Genomic DNA, 7,626 nt, shown 5'->3' with positions numbered 1-7,626 from the left:
AATAAATAAAAATAAATAAAAATAATAATCCTAACTTCATGTGAACATTAATATCATAATAATTGGATAATCAAAAAATGTATATGTGAACAAATGTTTCAGTCCTAAATTGTTTATCTATAGTAGATAGATAAAGTTCCTTCCGATTAATGTTTCTTCATGAAATGTCTTTAAAATTTCTTCAAGTTCCATTAGGTTAGAAAAACCTTGATGAATAAGATAAAATAGTTCATAAATATGAAATATAAATCTTTTGTCAAATATTCTTCCAAAAAGGATCTCTTCTTTTAACTTCAAATTTCTCTTTGCTCTTTATAGAAGCTTGTTATCCTCCATATTTGTTTGATTTTAGATGCCATATCTGTAAAAGAGAGGCAGTATCATTACTCAGGAATAAAATATTTATATTAATTCTTGTACATCTTCCTATTTTTTTCAACAAATATTAAAACATTATGAGACAATAACTTTGTGAAATTGTTAAAACTATATGTGAAATACTATCTCATATTTTCCTTCAAAGATATTTTCTGTGTGACTATGTACTTCTATGTATTGTCCTTATCCTGTCTAAAAATAACCTAAATTATAAAATATATGTACTGTGAGGTTTAGGTATGTCAGGACGCAATATTTCATTTTTCCGGTCATGATACAAATTCTATTTCTAACGAACAAAGTTAGATTTCATATCACCCCAGAGATGACAATGGACTATGCCTTTGTTCTCACCTCTAAACGATTAGAAATATGCGTAACTGTATTCTGTGTTGGAGTTCTTACTTTAGTGTCAGAGTGTTCTGCAAGTACTTCAATGCATTTCTCAGCTCTTACGCTGGAAATCTGAGATAAAGACTTCTCAGCTACAGCTGTATAAACATGTGCTGGTGTAAATTTCAGTAGATGTCTTTCGTTCCCATCTATCTGAATGTGTATGGGTAATAAAGCTCTGAACCATAAAGGATATATTTTCTTAATTTCACTAAAATTACCTTCCTCAAAAATACCTTTTAATGAACAGTCAGGTGTCCGTACAATGGTTTTGTTTGATTTTACTATGCTTTCTGTAACTTTAATTGCATAGTAAACACTTAGAAGTTGCTTCACACCTGGCTCAAAAGTTTTTTCCAAAAATGATAAAACTCTGGAGAAATAGGCAATTATTTTCTCCTTACCTTCTTGTAACTGAAACAATGTTACTGAAATGGCATTCTCAGATACATGAGTTTTCAAAACAAACGATGTTTCAGAACAGACCTTTATTGTACTTAATGCTGGAGCATTCTGCAAATCTTTTTTCAACACTTCAAAAGCATTTTTCTCATTTGGACCCCACTGGTCAACTATATTACCTTTATTCCTTAAAAGATTATATAGTGGATTAACTTTTTCTGCGAAACAATGTACAAACTCTTTGCAATAATTTATTTTATGCAAAAATTTATGCAATGCCTTGTAAGTTGTTGGAGTTGGGATAACAGTAATATCCCTAACTGTTTCTTGCAACAATTGTCTCTTTCCTTGACTAATTTGCATGTGAAGGAATTTCACTTGACTTTTCATCAGCTGAACTTTTGTTGTGTTTAATTTTAAACCTTCAGCTTGTAACATCATAAACAATTCAGACAAAAGAGCCATATGTTCATCGATATTCTGAGTACTCAGCAAAATCGTATCCACGTGCTGACAAATGCAATCTGGCCTAGAAAATTTAGAAAGTATTGTTGCTATAGTTTCATGAACTATACCATCACCTATACCTAGATCAGGTATTAATCGAGTGAACGTATAAGTCTCTTTTCTGAATGTGAACGCAAGTTTGTATTGACAACTTTTAGTTAAAGGAATGGAAAAATGACTACCAGCGATTTCTAGTACAGAAAACACTTTGTTCTCAACATTCAAATGTAATTTTATGTTAGATTTATCAGGAAGAACTGGGCTATTTGTGATTTGTTTATCCAATGTTCTTACGTCAACTGATAAAGAATATGAATTATCAAAATTTTTGATAGGCCAAATACAGTTATTTACCACTGATTTAGTTTTCTTTACAATTCCAAGTTGTACAAATTCTTGAATAATATCAGAAAGTGGACCAATTGATTCTGGTGGTAACTCACTCTGATCAAGAGGTTCTGGATCCTTTCCTTCAATATTTAATTCGGCACTTTTCAAAGTTCCAAAGTCATTTTTGAACTTTGACCACAAACTTGGAAAAGATTGTACCACTTCCTTTAAAGCACAATTTTCATCAATATCAGGCCACTTTTGTTCTGTAGACATATTGGTAACAGAACCAACATCACTGTATACAGAGGGATCAATCAGCACTGATTTGGGCCTAGATGGATCTTTCCAAATACTTTTATTAGCCAAATCAATCACCCACTTTTGTTTATTGATTACATCAATGCCAAGTATATTCTCTGCTTCGTGACAGACCCAAATGTTAATATTAGTTTTCACTAATCCAGGTACTTCAAATGTTACATTGGATACCTGTCTAGCAGTGGAATTACCTGTATTATTAAAACCCACTATATTACACATAGGAGAATTTGGTTTCACAGGTATGTTTTCTTTAATAAGGGTAATCTCAGATCCACTGTCTAAGAGACAATTAATATGTTTACCATTTATCAAACATTGTAAATATGGCCTCCCATTCTCGTCCAAAATAATTGGTGCTACATATTGTAATGGCAGAGAAATTGAATCCGGGTGTGATTCTATTTTTGGCAATGGCAATAAACCTTCTTTTTCAGTGACAGCTCCTTTTGCCATATTGTCTGAACTACTGTGAACAGTCAAATTACTGATCTGTTTGACTTCAGTGTCATAAGGCAATTCAGTCAAAATGTTATCTTGACATGAAAAATCAGGCTGTACAAAAACTGATTTTTCATACTCCATATCTTTAGTTCTTATTTGTAAGTCACTCTTAAACTTAAAGCAATGTTTTTTTATATGGCCAATTCCATGACAGTAAAAACACATCATGGGGTCGTCTCCTTGACTCACTTGACTGCACCTGTCCTTGTCATTCCTGCTAAGACCTGTCGTTTCTAACACGTCTGTAGCCTGACTATTTTTGTCACATTGAATAATAGAAACCTCGTGTGCGAGACTGCTTTGATTCAATTGTCTCCTAATTTTGTCAATGAAACTTACTATAGCATTTAAATTTTGCCGTTCCTGAGCTATGGCCACTGAAGTTGGGTCAAGGTATTTAAATTTTTTTATGAAAGCCATTTTTAAACCTGGGTCAGTTTCATCATCTACTCCAAATATCATTTCATAAACCTTGCAAAATCTTGTTTTAAACCAAAATGGATCTTCTTCTGCAGTAGTCTGTAATAGGTCTAGCATTTCTATGGTCGGTTTTTGTTCACCGGTCATACATAGCAATAATAGTCGCAATCTATCTGTGGCGTCATTTTGACCTTCATCATCACTAACAAGTGAATGGATTCGTTTAGCAAAATTAACAGGAATCCACAACTGAAAAATGTAATTGCGTTGATCGTTTGAAAGATTAAAACGATCTGCAAACATTTCAAATAAATCCCAATTAGAAAATACAGTAGCCTCAACGTCATAAATAGGAAAGTCTTTTAGAACCTTCATCAGCTGATCATGAATTTGCAATTTAAGTTTTGCAGTCCTACATAATAAGTTTTTATGTTTCATTTCCATTTCATCAGTAGCATCAACATTCTCTATTTCCGAACTTTCCGGAAAATAAGATTGTAGCTTTGACTTGGTTTCAACCTTTTTGTCATCTGTATTTATTACAACAATCTGTTTACTGTCATTTTGTAACTCTGGCAAAATCATGTTTTTAGATCCTAATTGTTCCTCAAGATTTTCTATGTAATTACACAAAATCTCACAGTTAGAACAACTGAGAGCATCCTGGGACACATTTTTATGTATTCCTGTGTTCTGTACATTATTTGTCTCTGTCTGGTTTAGTGTACACACATTTTTGGCAGGTAAAATATTAATAATCATCTTATTAAATATTCTTACCAATTTCAATACATTACTTATTTTCTTACGTAATTTATTCACAGTAAACCTGGATTTGTCTATCTGGACATTGGAATTTAAGCATTCTTGGTACATATACAACCACAAGTGACTGTCATTTGGATAAAAACACACATCTTTAAATTCTAGCTTACTATCTCTAGCTATTTCATCTATAAAATTCATATTTTTTTTTTTACTCACCGTTATTAGAAGGATTTCTCGTCATCAACCGTCTGTTACTGGACTGTTGTCCACATCTGACGCGACACAAACGCCTCTTGCTTGATAGGTTCTGAACCGTCTTTTTTCTCGAGACTTGAATATTCGCAAAGACTGCGCTAATCTCTCCCCCCCTCATCAAGGGTCGAGATTTCCGTAAAAATAGAGATAAGACAGTACTTTCTTTGGCTCGCCACTGTAAGAATGTAAATTAATAACTAATATTCTTATAGCTTCAAGGGCGTATCTGAATGAAGATCATTCATAGTCAGGTTGATTTGAAAATAACGTGTGAGTTTATTGTCACACAGGTGGCATCATAAACACAATGAAAAATAGTATAAAGTTCAGTTTAGCGTAGATGAAAATATCTGGAATTGGATCGATAGTATTGTAGCAAGCTTATGAAAGGATGTGTGCAGCCTCAGGCATGTTGTCTTCTGAGATTTTCCAAAGTGATGCCGGAAGAAACAGGAAATGACGTTTGACTTCTGGCTTCAGCTGTTCTCCTAGTCTATATGTCAGTGTTGTCTTTCAAAGAGGGTGTGAATTAGTGTGTCTTAGTTTAAGTGTGTATCAGTGTGTCATGCAAGTGTGTGGTGCAAATGTGTCCAGCCTTCTTTAAAGCAAAGCTTAAATATATGTTACAAGTGAACGTCATGACCTCATACGGCCCAGGCTTAGACCCTTGTATGGCAAATATTAATATCTGCTAGGTTCAGCAATATGAAGATCTTAGCACAGAGTCGTATGGAGTTTGATTGACAGGCACACATGTGACACTCTATACTTAGAGTAGTGTGCTTGATGATGCAATGTCATAGAACATATATTATCAGCTATAAAGCTATAACTTCATTAAGTAACTATATACTAATACATATTAGTATGACTAAGACTTCACTTAAACTAACTCTAAATAATTAAACAACAATATCAAATAAATAGCTAAGTTATGGATTATCTGTGATTTTAACTTTAAAGCATGTAAAAACATGTCAGCTCTGACACATGAACTCTATGTGTATACTTATCTGTTAGCCTGCTGACCTACTGAACTCATGTCAACTTTGGACATAGTAGAACAACTGCCTGACATTCAAATCTTATGTCATTCTCAAATTGGTTGACCAGTAATGCTCAGTTTTGGATAGAAGAATTATGTCATATCAATTGATCAAGGTCATTCATTCATACCTAATTATTATGATTAATCATAAATCAAAATATGTTTTGCAAGCTTGCCATGAATTGCCGAATTATGAATTTGGAATAATATTCTAACAGCATGTCACTCCAAAATTGGAGTGACATGCAAAGGAGTGACATGCAAAGGATCCCTCCCCCTACACAGGCACTGATTAACCAGGAGATGCAATGGGCGCTAGGCAAAAACCCTGAGAATCTGAATTGGGAACAGAGCCCCCAGAAGAGGAGCAGCCAAGCCCGGATTGCACAAGGGTGGGGTGACCTGTTGGAGAGTCTCATTGCTGTACTGAGGTGGATTTGCTGGATAGCCTGAGAAATACCAGTGGCTGATGAGCCAAATGCCTATGTGATCTCTTTCATTAGGGATCCACATAAGTCGGTAAGCAGATTAGGAATAGGAGGTGGAGGCTTTCTTCTGTTCTGCTAAACAGACACGGTTTTCTGGGACACTGTCAGCACTATTTCCTGTTGATTTGAATGTGCACGGAGATTGAATTCTCTATGAACTCATTTGGATCTAACATATGTGTTTTGCACAGGGCTTAACCACTTCCCGACCGCCGCATGTACATATACGTCGGCAGAATGGCACGTACCGGCACATTGGCGTACCTGTACGTCCCTGCCTAGACGTGGGTCGGGGGTCCGATCGGGACCCCTCGGGGAGCGATCCAGGACGACGGTGCGGCTATTTGTTTATAGCCGCTCCGTCGCGATCGCTCCCCGGAGCTGAAGAACGGGGAGAGCCGTGCTTCACTATGGCGCTGCATCGATCGAGTGATCCCTTATATAGGGAGACTCGATCGATGACGTCTTTCCTACAGCCACACCCCCCTACAGTTGTAAACACACACTAAGTGAACACTAAATCCTACATCGCCCCCTGTGGTTAACTCCCAAACTGCAACTGTCATTTTCACAATAAAGAATGCAATTTAAATGCATTTGTTGCTGTGAAAATGACAATGGTCCCAAAAATGTGTCAAAATTGTCCGAAGTGTCCACCATAATGTCGCAGTCACGAAAAAAATCGCTGATCGCCGCCATTAGTAGTAAAAAAAAAATATTAATAAAAATGCAATAAAACTATCCCCTATTTTGTAAACGCTATAAATTTTGCGCAAACCAACCGATAAACGCTTATTGCGATTTTTTTTACCAAAAATAGGTAGAAGAATACGTATCGGCCTAAACTGAGGAAATTTTTTTTTTATATATGTTTTTGGGGGATATTTATTATAGCAAAAAGTAAAAAATATTGCATTTTTTTCAAAATTGTCGCTCTATTTTTGTTTATAGCGCAAAAAATAAAAACCGCAAAGGTGATCAAATACCACCAAAATAAAGCTCTATTTGTGGGGAAAAAAGGACGCCAATTTTGTTTGGGAGCCACGTCGCACGACCGCGCAATTGTCTGTTAAAGTGACGCAGTGCCGAATTGTAAAAACCCCTTGGGTCACGTAGCAGCATATTGGTCCGGTCCTTAAGTGGTTAATGTGTAAACACACAGCTCCCGGTCCTGTCAGGGGAGAAATGCCTGACCAATGTATGAACAGTGATCAGTCATTTCCCCTAGTGAGTCCACCCCCCCTACAGTTAGAACACACCCAGGGAATATACTTAACCCCTTCCCAGCCCCCTAATGTTAACCCCTTCCCTGCCAGTGGCATTTTTATAGTAATCTAATGCATTTTTATAGCACTGATCGCTATAAAAATGCCAATGGTCCCAAAAATGTGTTGCAGTACCGAAAAAAAATCACTGATCGCCGCCATTACGAATAAAAAAAAAATATTAAAAAAAATGCCATAAAACTACCCCCTATTTTGTAAACGCTATAACTTTTGCGCAAAGCAATCAATAAACGCTTATTGCGATTTTTTTTACGAAAAATATGTAGAAGAATACGTATCGGCCTAAACTGAGGAAAAAATCTTTTTTTATATATTTTTGGGGGATATTTATTATAGCAAAACGTAAAAAATATTATTTTTTTTCAAAATTGTCGCTCTATTTTTGTTTATAGCGCAAAAACTAAAAACCGCATAGGTGACCAAATACCACCAAAAGAAAGCTCTATTTGTGAGAAAAAAAGGACGCCAATTTTGTTTGGGAGCCACGTCGCACGACCATGCAATTGTCAGTTAAAGCGACGCAGTG

The 7,626-nt window shown here is 35.7% G+C and overlaps 1 long non-coding RNA gene across 1 annotated transcript; it reads right to left on the bottom strand.

The window, feature by feature from the left end:
• Window positions 1–290: 290 nt before the first annotated feature.
• Window positions 291–5,539, bottom strand: LOC120917447. The gene is made up of 2 exons (XR_005744197.1): window positions 4,240–5,539; window positions 291–361 (listed from the first exon to the last, which is right to left on the bottom strand). It is a non-coding gene; the product is annotated as an uncharacterized LOC120917447 (long non-coding RNA).
• Window positions 5,540–7,626: the final 2,087 nt, after the last annotated feature.

The sequence above is a fragment of the Rana temporaria genome, chromosome 11, assembly GCF_905171775.1.
Source record: "Rana temporaria chromosome 11, aRanTem1.1, whole genome shotgun sequence".
Taxonomy (NCBI): domain Eukaryota; kingdom Metazoa; phylum Chordata; class Amphibia; order Anura; family Ranidae; genus Rana; species Rana temporaria.
Note: the sequence above shows the minus strand (reverse complement) of the source record. Positions and strands in the feature narration are given on the sequence as shown.